Source organism: Erigeron canadensis, chromosome 6, assembly GCF_010389155.1.
Source record: "Erigeron canadensis isolate Cc75 chromosome 6, C_canadensis_v1, whole genome shotgun sequence".
In the NCBI taxonomy this organism is placed as follows: domain Eukaryota; kingdom Viridiplantae; phylum Streptophyta; class Magnoliopsida; order Asterales; family Asteraceae; genus Erigeron; species Erigeron canadensis.
Window position 1 is genome coordinate 23,271,724 of NC_057766.1, and position 21,524 is coordinate 23,293,247.

General features: G+C 37.3%; 2 pseudogenes; both read right to left on the reverse strand.

Moving 5' to 3' along the window:
* Positions 1–3,978: 3,978 nt before the first annotated feature.
* Positions 3,979–6,720, reverse strand: LOC122604485 (annotated as a pseudogene).
* A 5,491-nt stretch (positions 6,721–12,211) lies between these two features.
* On the reverse strand, positions 12,212–21,468 carry LOC122604486 (annotated as a pseudogene).
* Positions 21,469–21,524: the final 56 nt, after the last annotated feature.

Consider the following 21,524-nt stretch of genomic DNA (forward strand, 5'->3'; position numbering starts at 1 on the left):
TGATGAATTCCAGCTGGACACCTCCACCCATGCTGATGAACAATTTGCTAGTGACTTGGAGGAGGATGCTGACGAGGACACTGCTGCTGATGCTAATGATAATGCAGCAGTTGTCTCTCCTGAAATGGCTGCTGCTGATAACAATGCAGCAACCCCTATTGAAGCTCAAACAGAGGCAGTTGTGGAGACAAGCACGGAGGTTATGGTTGATGCACCTGCTGGTGGGGCAACACCAGCAGTGAGGGCACTTGACAATATGCCTGCACTAAGGATGCCTTCCTTCAGCATGCCCTCTTCCTTCGAAAGTTATGGCTATGAAGGCATCCACAAGTAGCTCCTCAGCAGCTGCTGAAGTTAAAGAACTTGCTGACTTGGTCTCTCCACTTATCTCCCAAGTCGAAGACAACACCAAGGCCATCCATGCCTTGGATACTCGTGTGGCCAGTCTTCCTCCTCCTTAAGCTTCATTCACTGAGGAAGATTGTAAGTGCTAGCAAAAGTTGGAAACAGAGATTGCTGACATAAAGAACCTGCTGACCCAACTTCTAAACAAAAAAGAAGCACCTGTAGCAGTAGTGGAGGTAGTTATCAATGATACTACCTCCAAGGGGGAGAAACTTGATGTTGCTCTCTAGGATCTTGTCTCCGAAGCAGTTAAGAAGGCTGCTAATGATTTCATTGAAGAAGCTGCTGACAAGATCATAGATGAAGATGACAATACTTGTACAGCCACCGAAACTACCAATGATGAAAGGGCAATAGTGGTTGAACAAGACGTGGAAAGTGATGTTGTTCCCCCTGCTGGTGCTGAGGGGGAGACAAATACTGAGGGGGAGCGACAATTAATGGTGATTGATGCTCCCTAAGATGATACAGCTGCTGAAGAAGTGCTCAGCCCTCATACTATTGCAGTAGGTCAGGAAGCTGCCAGGCAACAAATGTTAGAAAGAATGGGGGCTGAGACAACAAGGGCTCCAGCCAGTAGGAGGCCAGAATATTATCTCAATGCTGACAATCTCTCCATCATCTCCCCAGCAGGCAATCAATTCCAAGTGATTGACATTCTTGCTCTAACTGCTGAGGGAAAAACTCAACAAGAGGCACTAGAGGAGCTTGATAGAAGGAAGCTGAACAAAGAAAATGAAAGGAAAAACTTGGAGCTCATTGCCAGGATGGCCCTTGCTGAAAGAGATGAGATGGATGGTGAGCAGAGAATGCTATTACTCACTGGTGGGCCTGAAGTGCTGTACAGACAAAAACAAGCTGATGTTGAGCAGCAGGTTAAGGAAAAGAGGGAAAAGTTTGAAAGGGAAAAAGCCAGGTGGTTGGGAATAATGGAAGAAAGGAAAAGGCCTGAAAAAATTGTTGCTGTGGAGGTGAGAAAAGCTGCTATGGGTACACAGACTAATCTTAAGTTCATGAGGGAAGGTCTTCCTACTCCAGTAAAACTAATGAATGTGAAGCTGAAGAATCTTGGGGTGTCTGAGTGGTTTGAAGTTTATATGTTGATCAAAGATAAGAAGGCTGCTAGCTATGATCACCTTCAAGACATGCTTAAGAGATTTTTCGAAAGTGTTCTGGAGTATGAAACAAAATTCAAGGAAGATCTTCCCCTTCTGAGAACTATATTTGGCACTCCAGCAGCTGTTTCTCAGACAGCAGGCAGAAGGGTACCAAAAAGAAAGCATTCTAGCAGACCTCTGTCTGCTGACCTCCCTCCAATTCCCACCGATGCTGGCTTGAACCTAAGGCTTCCCCCTAGGGCTTATTTTGAAGAAGGAAGGGTACTGGAGCAACCTGCTGGCATCTTCTTCAACAATTTTGCAAATGATCAACTATTCTTTCGCCTTGAAGAGATGGAAAGGGCTTCTAATGGATTTCTGGTTGGATTAAGGAAAAGGTTTGCAAAAATGGCTTGTGCCAGACCAGTAGTCAGCAGAATAGAAGAAGAGCTGATGAAGCCCCACAGGTTGAGTGATCCAGTGCTGAGGATAGCAAAGCAGGAAGAAGCTTTTGAGATTGAAGCTGCTATGGCGTCCTTGAGTACTTTTCATATGTAAATTATAAATGATGTAACATTACTTTTGTATGAAATAAAGAGCCTTCTTCTTCCACCATCTCTATGTTTTCTTAAGTAATTTTCATCCAGCAAGTCTCCTCAGCTAATAGGGGGAGATTGTTAAGTCTGGGATTCGCTGAAGAAGACTTGCTCGCTGACACACGTCGTCAGCAAGTCTTTAGCAAGTCATCAGCAGATGAAGAGACGTCTTCAGTAAGTCGAATGCTTCACCATGGTAGTCATGGCGGGAAGAATTTAAAATCAAATGAAGACAAAAAGGTCACAGGGTGGTTAACCAACTGTAATTTGCCCTGAATGGCAAATGTACATGTTGGGACCAAAGCAAGGGTTCTCTCTCTCTCTTTCTTACCCGATTTGGTATAGAAGACAATGGGCATATGATTCAAGTACCATGAGCCAATTGGAAGTCGACAACCATCATCAAGTCACAATCAAAGCAGGTTGTGTTGCCCCAAGTCTTTCCCTATATAAAGCAACACAGCCACATTGTATCTCGTGTGTTAGTCACCTTAAAAGTGTGTGTCATTTGTAATTGCTTAAGTTTTTAATGTGTCTAGACTTAGCAATTGTCTTTGTTCTCTTGTAGTCTTGTAAGTCAAGTGTATAAGATCAACCATGTATTCATCGTTTAATCAATGATACATATGATTATCCTTGCATTGATGTATTACAATTGAACTTTGCATTGTTCTTGTTATTTACTTGCTTGCTTACTTTCTTGTCTATTTAATTAAAACATAAGTTGTGCATTCGTGGACCATCAGGTTCTTTCTGAAATATTAAAAAACCAATCTTGCCACCCTTAAAAAACAACGAATACGATCCTGCAAGTCTTCCCGTTGGCGGATCCTCTTATAGTTTCACTACTAGTCCTAATATCCGTACGATGTACGCTGGCTATATAGACTATATTATAAAGATATATGAATATGTCTTATACATGATTCGTGAATATGAAATAAATTGTTATTAAAATAAATCGATGATCGAAGTTAAGTTATAATAAACATTAAAAGGACGCGTGTCGATCTTCAATTCCTCAACCTTTGCTCTGATGCCACTGATGCCCAAGTATGATTATCGAATTGAAGAATAAAGTATATAACTGAATCACACAATTATATTGAATCAAATTATGTTCAATCACTGTACACGAATTTGATTACTAAGTTGGATATTAAACTAAAACGAAACTACTTCTATTTATACTAGTTGTTTTTGGCGGTTATTCCCTAACCATGACGTTGCTTCATCAACTGATGTGTTTCTTTGGAGTGTCGTGTCTGTTTGTTGTGTGAGGCCCAAACCGCCAGCCCCTTTTCTGAATAAACACATCGGTTCTCTTTTGCCCCATTTACACTTTGTATCCCTCAAGTCTTAAACTAATTAATTCCAACAATACTTTTCTGGATGCGCCCATACTGCCGCCTGTTTTGGAAGCCCTGGTTGGCACCAAACACATTTTGGAGATTAAGATTAGTTATTACCATTTTGGTGAGTGCGAAAGTTGCAAAGGTTATCGGGCTTGTGGTATATGGTGATGCCTTACAACTGGTTAAGAGTAATCTAGTGGAAAGGTCTCCCCTGGTCAACCGTCTTCATCGAGCTTATTTGAAGCGGTATCCAACAACTCATTCCCCGACAAAAGTATTTGGACTAAAGTTGTGAAAGTTGTGTGTGAATTTCCTGTTTTGTGTTATATGGCTATGCAATAACATGTGTGATTCATGATTTGTGGTATGGGTCTGGTCTCTGGTGTGACGAAAATTCGGACTATCGGATTTGGCTACTACTGGTGTGGATGATAGTGTATAGGGACCGGTTATTCTGGACCTATCCGTTGTCCCCCAATTCAAAAGGACCCCAAGGAGCGTCCACAAATCTGACACCATATTGATCTATGATTTATTACTTTTGAAAGATATGTTGGTGCCATTGTTGGCTTTTGGTTTTTGTGTTTCAAATTTGAAAGATGATGTCTTTTGAACACTTTTTCCGATCACATCTATTCTGGCCGTGCATCGCACATGACTGCACTCTAGTATAGAGTCTAAACCTGTATTAAAATATAAAAAAACATATTATAGAACAAAATTACCATAATACACTTATAAAATGGTTACGGAATACATTACCCATACATTCAAATTTGGTAATTTTGATAGACTTATGATTACATAAAGTCTAATTACATACTGTACTATCTACCTATATGACTAATACTATCCCAACTCAAATCGACAATGGGTTCAACCGTTGATGGAATTTGTGATGTTCTTATGGTTTCCAACTCTGCAAATACTTCTTTCATTGTTGGCCTATTCTTTCCATTCGGATTCAAGCATTGCAATGCAAGGTTAGCTATTAGAAGAAGCTCATCCCCATTAGCCTCTTTAATCATCTTTGCATCAAGAATAGACATAACACGCCTTTCTTCCATAGCACACGTAAAGTGTGTGGCCAGATTTCTGTGTTCTCCAAATCTAGCTACAGATATTGGTTTTTCTCCGGTTATGAGCTCAACCAAAACAACTCCAAAACTATAAACGTCACTCTTCTCGGTAAATTGGCTGGATTGGAAATATTCAGGATCTAGGTAGCCAAACGTACCTTTTACCAAGGTAGTCAAGTGAGTCTGATCGATTGATACCAACCTTGAAGTTCCAAAGTCAGAGACTTTGGCCCTGTAGTTTTCATCCAAGAGTATGTTAGTGGTTTTGATGTCCCTATGGTATATTGGAATTAATGCTGCTGAATGCAAGTAAGCAAGTGCTCCTGCAACCTCTATAGCTATTTGTAACCTCATATTTAATGTAAAAAGGAACTCGTCACTATCACTGTGAAGGCTACCATACAAGGTCCCATTTGAGATGAATTCAGAAACTAGCATAGGAACCTCTGTCTCTAAGCAGCATCCCAAAAGTTTGACCACGTTCCTATGATTGATTTGTGAAAGAATGACCACTTCATTGATGAAATGCTCTAATTGGCTTTCATCAACCACCTTTGATTTTTTGACTGCCACAATCCTTCCATCCGCTAACATCCCCTTATACACCGTACCTTGACCTCCTCGGCCAAGAACTCTGTTTTCATTGAAGTCATCAGTGGCCTTCGCCAACACACGTGATGTGAAAAGTATGGTTTTATCAACCAAAGATGGGTTAGCTTCGGCTTGTTGTTTTAATAGTATACCACCATTGCGTTTAAAAAACCTCTCTTGTTGACTCTTGCCTTTTATTCTCGTGATACAATCCCCGACTAAGTGCCAATATCCCCAGCTCACTAGCACAACAAATGGTACAACTATGTTTATAGTAAAACCTGAATGAAGTTCAACATGCAAAGTTGCTTAGAACATTTTCAATGGTGTCTAACCTATCATAGATTTTTTTTCAATGTCCTTCCCATTAATTTATGATATTAAATTAATAGTGTTAGTTTAAGTTATAGAAAAATATTTTAGTAAAAAGAATTTAAAAGTTAATGTGAGCGTATTGGGAAAAAAAATCTTCGATCATACCTAAACTAACGAACAACAGTGTATTATCAGCTTCATCATCATTCTTTTTGCTACTACAAGAATAGTCCTGTTTGTAAACAGAACCATCATCAATGTTATATATATAATCGATGTCACAGTAGCTTCCATCTTCTTCACACTTTCTATTGAACTACATATTAACAGTTAATATTGAACTACATATTAACAGTTAATAAATAGGGAAGAAAAAAAAAAGATATACACCCAAGAATGCACTAATATTGAACTACATATTAACAGTTAATAAATAGCATCCACCTTTTAAATAAGGATTTCCTTCGTATGAATCATCGAGGTGGCATTTCCAAGTATTTAATGAAGTTCCATTACCCAGAAGGACTATGAAATATTGTCTATAGAATGAACAAGTGACTCGATCGTAGTCATTCTGTGATAGAGTCCACAGAAGTGATATCGGAACAAAAGTTTCTCCTTCCAAGCTGCTAGAAATAGATGATCGGCTTTGATTAGTGTACAAACTTGTATCCATCACAAAGGCAGACCCACAGGCTCTATCACCGCCCTGCTCTTCCAACTCGTTAAGGCTAAAATTGTAGGATTTGAGATAACGAGGAATTGCTGTTTGGCAACAGTTGATGCCAAAGCAGTTACTGTTTTTGTCGCTAAGAGTCCTGTTAATGAGACAAGCCGTGGAACACCCCGTTAGCTCAGTACTCCCATTATCTGTCAATACAGCATTACCACACCCCTCGAAAACAAATGTATTGTGTAGTGGAGAGAGCCAGAAGGGGCTGCTACCAAGATCAATGGTGTCCATCTGAGTGATATTCGTAACTGGATTTTGGCAGTTAGAGAATATTGGTTTTGGTGTTTTAACTGTGATTTTTTGATTTATCAAGCTAACACTTACAATTTCAAAGCGGTAATTGAGTGCATGTAGGTATGGCGTCGAGGAGTTGCAATCCACGATGTACCATTCGTTGAGAGCACACTTTGGCCCGATTCAAAAAGGGTACGGAATCCTAACATTCCCACACTTATCACGGCACCCTTTCTTGGCGTAATGGCCAAGCTCTTTTGATGCAACTCTTAATGAAAGGAAGATAAATATATAGTAAGCTTGAAATAACTTCATTTTCTTTGTTAAGAATGATGTTAAATTTTATTTTTTTAATGGAAAATGGAAATATCATTTAACTCAATCCCAGCATCTGACAAGACGATGATTAATTAGTACCAGAAAGCTGTGTTTTTGTTTATCTTAATGTTTATATATACATATAGTAAAGTGCGTCTGATAATATATAGGAAATTAGGAACCCGGCAACTTGGAAACAAAGCACTGATCGATTCAATAGTCTACGCCGTGTGAATTAAACTTGGAAGTTTGTGTTTTTTTTTTTAATTTACTTTAAGATTAAGATGTAAGCAATATCTCTACATTCTTTATCACCGATCATATTTTGGATATTGATACCAAATGTGTATGGTCATAATTATTTTACTCATATATCATATCTAATCCATAACCTATTAAAGATAGTGTCATATTAACCAACCACCATCTTCTCATTTATCCTGTAATTTTAAATCGGGCCTAAATTTATAACACAATACCGGCCATTCATACAAAAACCACTTGACCACCGAGGTCGGTCATAACTGGGTGTAGGCATAACTTTTTGAAATTTTCTTCATTAATGAACATTCAAAAAGATTTGGTGTACACAGATAAGAAACTACACTTGACTACTTTGAGTCAACGTTTCGCCAACCCTTGAGCAATAAATGAGAAAACAGGTAGTTCACTTGATGCATTGGGTCGCAATGCAAAGTGATTACCAATATTGTTGGAATAAAGTGTAGTCTGATTCTGTTATACTCCAATCCACATTCACCGATTTCAACAACATACTAAAAACACAAGTTACACGAATATACGATAAATAACCTTAATCTAGCAGATATAAAACTCTTATAACTTATTCAAAGACAAGATCAATAAGTTTGAAAGATTCTTGTCTTTGATTAAACACAAGTTATAACTTCATGTTGGTTACTGGTGGCCGGAAAATGACTGATCTATATTCTTACACGTGGGTTGATGTCTTAGATTTCAGTTGATTTGTTTTATAAATGTAAGAAATACTAACCAAATTTGATATCTTTGAGGCGATTGAAGTCTGCGAAGGTTGTTGAGAATCAATCGTTGTCGGGGATTTTGCCAAAGACTTCAGCACATGTAAGACTATAAATTTTTTCTGCAGTTCGATTCATGCATGATTCAGACATACCGTTAACCAAGTTAATGATGGGTTTTAGGCATTACAAACTAACTTAAACTTTAAAGGGAGCATGCAACTTAAAACAAGATCTATGTTTTCACAATTGAACCTATAACTATGAACATAAAATAAAAAATTCTAATACCCTAGTAATAATCGAAAATTACTAAGGAAAATAAATAAATAAATAAGATTACATACCTTTTACGTGTTATAGTAAACAACTAAAATTATCCCTCTCGATCTCTTGGAAGCAAGCACCACAAATGTCGTGCCTCTAAAGAGTTCATCCACACTTAGTTATTTTTTTGAGTCGTCGGGTGTGATTCCATTAAAGGCACGACATTTGTGGTGCTTGCTTCCAAGAGATCGAGAGGGATAATTTTAGTTGTTTACTATAACACCTAAAAGGTATGTAATCTTATTTATTTATTTATTTTCTCTACTAAGTTTCAATTATTTACTAGAGTTGGAGTATTAGGGTTCTTATTTTGTATTCATAGTTATAGGTTCAATTGTGAAAACATAGATCCTGTTTTAGGTTGCATGCTCCCTTAATAGTTTAAGTTAGTTTGTAATGCCTAAAACCCATATATATATATATATTGGTGTGTCTCATATATAGGAAATTAAAAAACTGGCAACATGGAAATAAAGCACAGATCGATTCAACAGTCTACGCCGTGTGAATTAATCTTGATAGATCAAAGCTTGGAAGTTTCTGAATTTTTCTACTTCAAGATTAAGATGTAAGTAATATCTCTACAATCTTATCACCTCCTCATGTTTTGGATATCCATAACAAATAGTGTACGGTCATAATTGTTTTACAAGTTAATTTCATTACACGCCCCTATGATTTGCCATATTATTAAGTTTACCTACCGTGCTATTATTTTATCATTACATCACTCTATGGTGACTTATTGTATTATTAGACACCCAATATATAACCCAAATCGATATAATCCAATTCCGTAGTTGTTTAGGGTGACTGTTGCGACAGTGGTGGTGTCGTGGAGGTGTTTTGCCAGTAGTGGTGGGATCTCAAACGAGTCACGACGGTTATGGAGAATGGTGAATGGACGACGTTGATATATAGTAAAAAAAATCTGGTTTGTAATGGGTTATGATTTGTAAATGTGAAATCTAAGTTAGGTTGGGTTGTTTAAATAAAACAGGAAGAAATTGATTTTTTTTATATAGGTTAGATTATTGTAGGTTGCGAGTATGGATGGTTTTAATTAGATATTTCTAACAGTGAATTTTAATCAAAAATATGTATCTATAACATTTTGTATAATAAATATGTAATGATATGTTTTGTGATAAATATAAAAATATGTAACAATGTTTGTATATGATTGTAAGTAAATTTAAAAACTATAAAGATCTATAAGGTTATGATATGACTATTAATGTGACAGGTACAGGAGGTCCTAGCAATGTGGTAGTCAAATGTATTATGTCTTCAACATCTGACACAAAAAATTAACCTTTATTTTAAAAATTTTTATTCATTTGTCTTATACTCATTCCGTCCCAATTTAAATGTCCTATTTGACTTTTGAAATCTTTTTTTCATAACTTTGACCGTCAATTGTTTCTTATATGTTATACCATAATTGATGTAATATATATAAATAGATTGAGATTTTGATGTAGTTTTCATTAATGTAACTTTTATTTAGTATTATATTATATAAATAAAAATAGTTGCGGTCAAAGTTAGGGAAGAAAGACTCAGCAAGTCAAAATTGGACAATTAAAATGGGACGGAGAGAATATTAAATATTTAATTTTAATTTATTAAGTTTTTTTTCTCAATTTGAACCATAAATATATTTGTTTATATTCTTATTATATGATAGTTGACAGATGTTATAATAATTAAAAATTTTTTGAAATTCAATCTGTTATTTTTTTTGGGTGACATATTCTATAATACATAAAACAATATTTTTTAAAAAATAAAAATTTAACAAGTCAAAATTATAATATTTAACATCGGATGAAGAGAGTACATTCTGAGTCAAAATATCTAACTAAACAAAATAAGAATAAGAAAACCAAAATTGCAAAATATGTGTAAAATGATCAAACACAATTAGAACATACAACACCTGTCACCGTCACTGAATTAATTACCATCATCGGAACTGTTCTTTCAATTGACACACAACACGCTGTTTTTTAGTTTGCCTTAGACCATTGTCGGAATCAGCATAAAGTCATCATCAGACTCAGACTAATGGGAATCTTGGATATGAAACACAATGTGTCACACTAGGTAAATCCACAACCACCACAACAAGGATTAAACTTACGTTTTTACAAAGATTTGACCCACCTGCATTTGCTGCTTCTTTAGCCTCATCTCCTCTCATTATCAGTCTTCCAGGTAAAATAATATTTACCCTTTGTTGTTATTTTGTATATATATATATACACACACAATTACACAAGTATATGCATAGTATTTGGGTACTACTAGTTAATGTTGTTTGACATGTTTGTTGAATAAAATTAATCAAATGCTAAATTTATTAAAAGTCTTGCAAAGCCACAACCTATATGATATCTGCAAAATCCTATATTTCTTGAATTGTATTGCAAATAGGATTATAAGAAAAAAATGAGGGTAAATTAGGGTGTTTTTTATAATAAGAGGGGAAATGGGAATCGCTTAACGGGTTGCTCTGTAGAAACGTTTTCGGGGAAGCTTAGTGGTTTTGCTGATGCAGGAGTTTGAATAATCTTCCCCTGATGCTGTCTTTTCCTACAGCTGCATATCATAGAAAAACTATTAGTTAACAGAAAGTAAGACTATAGGACTATATATAAACATCGGTGGTCAAAATCTATTCCTTTACCTAAAGGACTATATGTTTTGAAGAACCAATTGGATTATCATCGACTTGAAGAGCTTATGCAACTTTTTTCATTGCCAAAGTGTATAAATAGCAGAATTCATTTTAATAGCTTGTGGAGAAGTATATGATTGCTTAGGTAGGGAACTAGAGGAGTTGACTAGTCAAGGGTGATGGTACGTCAAGGAAGGGAGGGAGGGAAGGGAGACTCGTTAAGCATTCCTTGGCTTCTTGTACGTAGTTGAATTATAAGGCCGGTGCTTATAGGCGTCTTGGAGCTGCGTCATGAGACCATGAAGACTTTGGACGCTATGGACAGTGAACTTCCATAGTCTGCGTCCTGGAGCTGGAGTCCTCACGTAGAAGATGAAGGACGCAAATTGGTGGGGTCAGAGGAGCGGCTGAGTTGCTTTGTTTTCTTATTCTTTTTCTTTCTGTTTTTTTTTGTTACATGTATATTTTTGCTTTATTTTTATAGAATAATATGTGTGCTTTGTGTAATTGTGTGTGTGATTTTATGTGCAGGTGTGAAAATTTGGAGAAGAAGATACATATATAACTATTATGTATATAAAATATTAAAAACATTTTTATTTCAGCCCCTGCAATAGTTATAAAGTGTGATTTAACCCTTGACATTTCTCAAAAGTTTTATTATATGATATGTTTTGTTATAAAAATTTAATTTCTAAAAGTTATTTTTAATAAGAATTGTATCTATCATTATTTAATATTAATGTGATGTTTTATTAATAATAAAAATGTATATTAAATTTGTATTTAAGTTATAAGTTATTATAAAATAATAATTGATGATGTGTTGAAAAAGTTCTGAAGAAGTTGTCCTTATAAACAGTGAGTGTCCTGAAGAGAAACCTGGATTATATGATGCTGATGTGGCAATGAAAAAGCTTCAAGATGATGGTGTCTATAAGCACAGGCCTAAGGGTGATATGAAGAGTTATTTGGGCACCACTAACATCAAGAACCCTCATTAAGCTTAAGGTTTGACCAGTTAAGGATTTCGATTGAAGAGTATTAGGTATTATTTTTTCAACAATTACCTTTGGATGCTACTTTACAGATCTACTCGAGATTGAGCGCAATTATTCCCATACGGAACCCCATCCAATCTTTTTTTCCAGCTTTATAACTACATATTGTTTGAAAACTTGGTGTTTTTCAAACTCGTTCTTAAGCGTTTTCTAGGGTTGAAAAACCCTTCACAGTTTCTTAAAAAGTAAAAACGGAAAGTTAAAAGAAAATTTCTATAACTATACGTACCGGCCCTGATTGTACTATGTTAAACTCATTATAACACAAACAAAAAAAATATATTATACAACAAAACAACCAAATTACACTTATATACATTAATTATATAAATAATATAATATTGAGTATTACATTACCATTCAAATTTTGTAACTTTGATGTATTTATGATTATATAAAGTCCAATTAATTAAACACTATCTACCTATATGACTAATGCTATCAAAACTCAAGAATGTTGATGTTGATTCATCGTACGGATGCACAGATAATTCCTCCCCATATATCGTGGGTATGATATTGGTTTGAACTGTCGACGGAATGTGTGAGGTTCGTATGGTTTCCAACTCTACAGCTACTTCTTTCATGGATGCCCTATTCTTTCCATTTGGATTCAAGCATCGCATTGCAAGGTTAGCTATTAAAAGAAGCTCATCACTTGTAGCCTCTATAATCAACTTTGCGTTAATAATAGACATAACACGTCCTTCTTCCATAGCAGACACGAAGTATGTAGCCAGAGTTCTGTGTTCTCCAAATCTAGTTAGTGAAATTGGCTTTTCTCCGGTTATAAGTTCAACCAAAACAACTCCAAAACTATAAACATCACTCTTCTCGGTAAATTGGCTAGATTGGAAATATTCAAGATCTAGGTAGCCGAACGTACCTTTTACCAAGGTAGTCAAGTGAGTCTGATCCATGGATACCAACCTTGAAGTTCCAAAGTCAGACACTTTGGCCCTGTACTTATCATCCAAAAGTATGTTAGTGGTTTTGATGTCCCTATGGTATATTGGAATTAAAGTTGCCGAATGTAAGTAAGCAAGTGCTCCTGCAACCTCTGTAGCTATTTGTAATCTCATATTTAATGAAAATGGGAACTCGTGGGTATCACCGTGAAGACGATCATACAAGGTCCCATTTGAAATGAACTCGGAAACTAGCAAAGGAACCTCTGTCTCTAAGGAGCATCCCAGTAGTTTGGTTCCTATGATTGACTTGTGAAAGAATCACCACTTCATTGATGAACTGCTCTAATTGGCTTTCATCAAGCACTTTTGATTTCTTGACTGCCACAATTCTTCCATCAACTAACATACCTTTGTAGACTGTACCTTGACCTCCCCGACCAAGAATTCTATTCTCATTAAAGTGATCAGTGGCTCTCTCCAACTGACGTGATGTGAAAAGTATGGTTTTATCAACCAAAGACGGGTCAACCTCTTCTTGTTGCTTCAGAAGTAAACGACCATTAATACGTTTAAAAACACTCTTTCTCCGTCTTCTGGTTATTCTTTTCTTGATTAATCTGTATGATACATAGATGATAGCTATAAAACCTAATCCCGAGGTTGGGAGAACACCTGCATAAAGACCAATACAAAACAGAGAATCAATCATAAAGATTAATGATTCGTGTTAATTAACTAGATCTTACGTTTATGGTTCAATGCTTATAAGAAAGCAAATATTTAATTTTTAATTTTATTTTACTTTTTCATCACATAGCCTTATGCACAATAGCCTATCATATTTAAGTGTTTAATCGATTAGTAAACATGACATACCTATAATAACAACCAAGTTGAGTTTTTTGTAAGGAAATGCTTCGACGCTACAAAAATATTCCTCTTTGTAAACAGAACCATCAATGTTATATATTGTGTCATAAGTTCCACAGTAACTTCCATTAGCTCTACACTTTGCACACACATCATTCACACGTCTCTCTGTTAGACAAAGTTTAATTTGATGTCAAAGCAAATAAAATACGGAAGAAAAAAAAAACTTATAAAACTACATATCTTACCGCATCCATCCTTTATATAAGGATTTCCGTCAAAATCTACATAACTTATAAAACTGCATTTCCAAGCATCTACTGAAGTTCCATTACCCAGGTGGACTATGAGTTTCTGCCGAAAAACGGCGTGTGGGCAACATGTGACTCGATCGTAGTCAATCTCTGATAGAGTCCACAAAAGCGATATGGGAACAAAAGTGTCAAATTCCAAGCTGCTAGAAATAGATGATTGGCTTCGATCAATGTATGCACTTGTTTCCATTACAAAGGCAGTCCCACAACCTCTGTTTCCACCCTGCTTTAAATCCGAGTCTATAATAAGGCTAATATTGTAGGAATTGAGATAACGAGAAGGAATTGTATTTTGGCAACAACCAATGCCAAGGCAGCTATTGTTTCTGTTGTCGCTAAGCGTAATGTCATGGAGACAATTCGTGGAACATCCGGTTAGCACATAATTACTCCAACGATCCATCATCACAGCATTACCACACCCCTCAAAAACAAATATATTGCGCGGTGGGGAAAGCAAGAAGGGACTCGTACCAAGATCGATGGTATTCGTCTGAGTAGTGATATTGTTCATAGTAACTGGATTTTGGCAATATGAGAATGCTGGTTTTGGCGTATTAATTATGATTGTTTGATTATCCAAGCTAACTTCTATAATTTCATAGTTTTTGACGGCAAGTAGATATGGCGTCGAGGAGTTGCAATCCACGACGTACCATTCGTTGATAGCGCATTTTGGCCCGATTCCAAAAGGGTATGGAATCCTAACATTCCCACACATATCACGGCACCCTTTTTTGGCATAATAGCCAAGTTCTTTTGATGCAACTCTTAGTGAAAGGAAGATAAGTATATAGTAAGCTTGAAATAACTTCATTTTCCTTGTTAAGAAAAACGTTATTTTTTTTTCTTTTTTGTATGGAAAACGGAAATATCATTTAACTCAATCCCGGAATCTGTCAATAATAAGAACCTAGCATGATTAATTAGTACCAGAAAATGTTTATTTATATACATTGGTGTGCCTAATATAATATATAGGAAATTAGGAACCCCGCGACATGGAAATAAACCACAGATCGATTCAACAGTAGGCTACGCCGTAAGAATTAGTCTTGACGGATCAAAGCTTGGAATTTGTTGACTTTTTCTACTTTAAGACTAATTAAGATGCAAGTAGTCGTCTGTCAAAAATTTCTCTAATCTCATAATGCATGTTTGACAATATTGGATATCATTCACACATGTTGTCATTTTTATGAACGGTAACCGGTAGAAGTAAACTACTTCGATCACTAGCTTCAAGAGAAAGAGATAAAACCCCCAAACTTTAAATATACCATATAAGGTACCTGTGTGTTGCGGCGGTAAGATGGTGGGGTGATATAGGTCATATAAGGTGATAAGTCATTGAGTGTGATAGCCAAATGCGTTAGTCGTATGGGCTCCGCCCTTGGATTAAAAAAAAATCGAAAGTATATCGAATGACATCTCTAATGAAAGAGCATGAAATTTCAAGAACACCCATATAACTTTTATAATCAATCGATGTACGGTTTTTGAGATAAAAGATTTTGAATGAATTAGATGAATAAAATGATTTATGATGGAGAAAAAATAAACGAGTGGTTGATATTTATGATTATTATAAATATATTAGGTGATAATTTATGGATAAAACAAAAGGGTAATTTGGATATATCAAGTTCTTTTTTGAGAAAACTAGTCAAATGCTCGCGTGGTGCGGCGGTGATACGGTGAGGGTGATAAGTCATAGAGTGTAATTGGTCATAAGAGGTGATCGATTATAGGGGGTGATGGGTAATAAGGGTGATCGGTGATGGGGTGATGTACCGGAACGGTCTCCGCCCTTAGCCGTATGGGTTGCGTCATCGGATTTAAAAGTTCGTCGAAAGTATATTGAATGACATCTCTAATTAAAGAGCATGACATTTTAAGAACACTCATATAAATTTTATAATTTATCGATGTACGGTTTTTGACATAAAATATTTTGAATGAATTAGAGGAATAAAATGATTATAAAGGAGAGAGAAAAAGATGAGTAGTTGAGATTTAAAAAGAGAGGAGAAAATAAGTGATTGAGATTTAAGAGTATTATCGGTAGATGTTTGATGAAATAATCGCACTATGACTCAACCGAGGGTGTAAGTAGGTTGGAGGTGTTTTGTTGGCGATTCCCTTCCGGTCGGAGGGTCGAAGACCGCTTTACGCCTTATAGTTTATTGATTCTAAGCCGGTTTGTTCGACTTAGGGTTTGTGGAATAGTTAGGGTTTCATGGATGAACTCGGAGGTTAAATGTATGTTGTTTATTTGGAGAGAATTGTATATGAGGTTTATCATGATATGTCGTATGACTTCTTCCTCTATTTATATAGAGGGTAGAAAACTTGGAGAGAAGGTAAAAGAATTAGGGTAAATCACTTCTTCCTTTGTGTATATTTTATTTTCTTCTTGAGGAGATTAATGTTGATCTTTTACAAACCGTGTCCAATGTATTCGGACCTTGATATATATTTATTCAGATAATCATAGAAGGAATCTATATCTGATAGTTTTAATATGTTTTTCTTGGAGCTAGGTGATGATGTACCCTATACGGAGCTCTAGCTCCGTATCCGAAGCAAAAGTAGAGGCACCTTCGTACAGGTAAAACGAAGCTCAACCTCCATTCAGTACAATTACTCCGGATCTCTCGAGGTAACAAAAACCCAGCTCCGAGAGAAAATATGCCAAGAAGATTGGACGCATATTCTTTCCATGATTATCCATAATAAAGGTCCAACGATCTCGAACATGGCTCATTAAGAGATCATCACAAATCTTCTTAAAAGATAGAAGATATCCTTATAGAGGAAAAGATTTACCCTAACTCCTTTTCCTCCTCTCCAAGCTTCCTAACCCCTATATATAGGGATGAATTTACGTCCAAGAGATTCATTCACATCTTGACAGAAAAACCCTAATACAACCAGGCATAAAGCGGCCTCTCGGACCCTTTTTACCGCAAGGGAATCGCCTCTCTAGATGACAAACACCCTCAAACCCTAGCTCGGAGCCACAGTGCGATTATTTGATCAAACAAATTGGCGCCATCCGTGGGGCCTAATACACAACCGAGCCGACCACTGATCGAGAAAAGTTAGATGGCCGACCTGAACCCTGGAATAAGGGGCGGTAGCCAAAGACCGTCCCGAACCTTCCCTGAAATAGGAACCAAAAGAAAGGGCGTAGGAGATAACGCCATTATCGAAGGCATAATCTTCGATTCTAAAGAAGCTGACGAGTTTTTAGAAGACCCGCTGGTGATACAGGTCACCGTCTGCAATATCCTGGTCCACAGGGTATACATAGACAGAGGAAGAGAATGTGATGTTCTCTATGAGCATTGCTTTCTGCAGTTCCCTGACCAAGTGCGAAGCTTGATGACCTCTGCTAAAACCCCCTGATCGAATTCGCAGGAGAACGGACCTTGCCGGTCGGGGAAATCCATCTTTCCGTTCAGATCGGCCAGTTCCCTACAGTCAGGACGAAGGATCTAGATTTTGTCATAGTAAGGTCTCCCTCCCCCTATAACATGTTGTTAGGAAGACCCGCCATGAGGAAGTTGGGAATTGTTGCGTCAACAATCCATTCAATAGTTAAATTCCTGACCCCGGAGGGAGTAGGGATGATAAAGTCCCTCTGCAACACTGGGAGACACGTCCATGGCATAAAACGAGCCAGAGAAGAGACAAAGGTCACAATCCCAGCAGTAGCAGAACAGGATAAAGAAAAAGGAATCGCGATAAACCTAGCATTTCCAGAGCAATTAATCCTAATAGGGAAGCAACTACCAGCAGAGTTCAAGTCAAAACTTCCGAAACTGCTAGAAGATAACATGGACATCTTCGCATGGGAATACTCCGATATGACGGGAATCCCTCAGAAAGTATTGGTACGTGGCGATGAATTCATAATAGAGCACATGTTAAACGAATATAAGCACCTGACCTCTGTTCACCAGAAGAAAAGATCTCTGGCAGCAGAAAGAGACCAGGCTGTGCTAAAAAAAGTAGACGAACTCTTCAAAGCTGGAATAATAAAAGAGTCGGTATATCCGACGTAGGTAGCCAATCCGGTTATGGTGAAGAAAAGCGATGGAGGGTGGCGAATGTGTGTAGACTTCACGAATATAAATAAAGCAACGCCAAAAGACTCCTACCCCCTGCCCGAAATTGACTGGAAAGTCGAGTCCGTAGCGGACTTCAGGCTAAAGTGCTTTCTAGACGCTTAAAAAGGATACCACCAGATACAAATGGCCAAACACGACGAAGGGAAAACATCGTTCTACATCAGTAAAGGAATATACTGTTACAAAAAAATGCCGTTTTGCCTAAAAAACGCAGGAGCTACCTACCAGCGATTGGTTGACTAAGTTTTCCAGCATCAGTTAGGCAGGAACTTGGAAGCCTATGTAGACGACATGGTTATCAAAAGCAAAAGTGAAGAAGAGTTGCTAATAGATATACAGGAAACCTTTAACACCTTAAAAGCATCAACATGAAGCTTAACCCAAAAAAGTGCTCATTCGGAGTAGAAGAAGGAAAATTCTTGGGGTATTACATAACGAAAAAAGGAATACAAGCTAACCCGTCAAAATAAAACAAGCTTTCACAGCTGCTCCCGCCAACTTCTATAAAGGAAGTACAAAGCCTAAACGGAAAATTGGGTGCTTTAAGCAGATTCTTATCCAATGGAGCTGAAAAACAGCTCCCATTCTTCAAAACACTTAAAGGATGCATTGATAAAAAACCTTCAAATGGACTGTTGAAGCCGACGAAGCTTTCGAGCAAATGAAGAAGTATATTGCGGAGCTACCAACCCTAACATCCCAAGTAGCATGAGAAACCCTATACATATATATAGCGTCGTCCGCAGAATGCGTGAGCTCTGTGCTATTGGCAGAAAGGGACAGGAAGCAGATTCCAATATACTTTGTCAGTAGAATATTACAAGGAGCAGAAGCACGATATCCGGAGCTCAAAAAGTTGGTCTTGACATTAGCTCACACAGCCAGGAGGCTGCGAAGATACTTTCAAGCTCACAACATCGTCGTCTTGACGGACAAACTGATTAAACAAGTGTTGCTCAAACCAGAAAAATCAGGAAGAATTGTCAAATGGGCCATTGAACTTGGGGAGCACAATATCGATTTCCGTGCTCGAAGCTCGATGAAAGGACAAGTGTTGGCAGACTTCATCGCGGAAACCGGAGCTACAAGCCACTCAAGGACGTTGACTATCACTGAAGAAAACGACAACAACAAATAGCAGTTGTACACAGACGGAGCCTCAAGTAAAAGCGGCTACTAACGCGGCTAATGTTGATAGGATCGGATAAGAAAGAATACATGTACACATTATGGTTCGAATTCGAAACAATGAACAATGAAGCAGAATACGAAGCACTACTAACGGGGCTTCTTATAGCAAAAGAAATGAAGGTCTGTCACATTCATGTATATGTAGACTCACAACTGGTAGCAAAACAAGTCCAAGGAGAATTCGAAGCAAAGCAACCGACAATTAAAAAAATACCTGGAGAAAGTCCACGAGTTGGTAAAATACTTCAGATCATTTGAAATAGAGCATATAAGGAGGAACCAGATTCAAAAGGCATATGCATTAAGCAAGCTGGCATCCCTTACATTCTCACACCTAGGTTAGGACATCCTAATCGGAGTACTCAAAGATAGGTCAATAAACGAAAAAGAGGTGCTAACCGCAATTGGATGAAGCCTATAAGAGAATACTTGATAAGCGGACTCCTCCCGGAGGATAAAAACAAAACCAGGAAAATAAGAATTAAAGCACCACAGTTCAAAATCATGGATGGAATTCTATACAAAAAGGCCTTTCTGACCCCGTGGCTAAGATGCGTAGGTCCAAATGAGGCAAGCCTGATAATCACAGACACGCACGGAGGAGTCTGTGGGCATCACGCTGGCCCAAGGTCAATGGTAGCAAAAATACTAAGGCTCGGCTACTATTGGCCAACCATGCCTCACGACGCATCGGCAATACTACAGGTATGTGTAAATTGTCAGCTTGATGTGCGTTTTGTTTTTGTCTTTAAATTTATAATGTTGTACAAGTAACTATTTTAAACTAAAGCACACTAACGGGCAGAGAACCCGGTCTATGCAGTATAGTCTAGTGATAAGCTACAGGATCGTTCACAGGGACACGTTGCTTTACCTAATCTAGTAATACGTGTAATTCTGGTTTGTTTTGGGGGTTTGTCACGAACTTCTAATAAACTACTACCTAACAGTAACTATCCGGTATTACCAGCGCAGGCCTTGGCAGAAGACACGACGTAAATCAAACTAGAAAAAGAAAAGCAAATAGCAGTAAATAAAATTAAAATACTTGTTTGGCATCTCCAATCTCATGTTACGACCAAATACTATCCTACTGGTTTGCTAGTCTGTTGGAAACTTCATCATGGCTTAGATTCTCGTTATATTCACTTTGCCTAATTAATAGTGATGTCGCTAGACTCACACTACCCTATAAACAAATTCTCGCTAGATTCATTGTTTAAGCATTAATGACCTAAAGTTTGTGTTATTAATTCATCTTTTAATTACCCAGCTCTTAAGTCATGGCTAGATATCATTCTCTCCGATGACCACAGTGCTCGTTTCCAAGTCAAATGATCGTGTCTTACATTGTTAAGCTTCATGTTCAATTCATCCTAATTACTATGGTTCTGGATCCCTCGCTTACAAGTGAATCGCTTTTTACTTCTAGTAATAGACCGACTAGTCGTTTTCTGTCAAGATGGACTATGAGTTTATCCTTATTATTGGAAGGGCAGCAAGTGACTTGATCATTGTCAAGCGCTGATAGAGTCCACAGAAGCGTTATCGGAACAAAAGTGTCTTCCATAGCAATAGATGCTCGGCTATTTGAAATGCTTCGATTAATGTACGAACTTGTATCCATCACAAAAGCAGACCCACAAGCTGTATCACCGCCCAAGCTGGTGATACTAATTCTGTAGGACTTAAGATAACTGGGAACTGCAGCACGACAACAACTAACACCGAAGCAGTTGTTGCCGTCATCAAAAGTACTATTATTAAAACAAGTTGTGGAACACCCGGTTAGTACAGTATTCTCATGATCCATCATGATAGCATTACCACACCCCTTAGAAACAAATATATTGTGCCGTCTGGAAACCAGGAAGGGGCTTCTATTGAGATCGATAATGTTGATCTTCTGACTGATGTTTATAACTGGATTTTGGCAGTCGGAAAATGTTGGTTTTGGTGTATTAATTGTGATTGTTTGATTTATCAAGCTAAGTCTTATAATTACATAGTTTTTGACTGCAGACAGATATGGTGTCGAGGAGTTGCAATCAACGACATAGTATTCGTTGATTGCACAGTTTATTCCGATTCCAAAAGGGTATGGAATCGAACGTTACCACACGTATCATTGCACCCCTGCTTGGCGTAATGGGGAACTTCTTTGGATGTCACTCCTACTGTCAATGACATAAAGATAAGTAGATAGTAAGCTTGAAATAAATTCATTGTCTTTCCTATTTTGAAAAAGGAAAAAAAGGAAATTTGATTACTCAATTCAATCATATCCTAGAATTTATGAAAATAGAT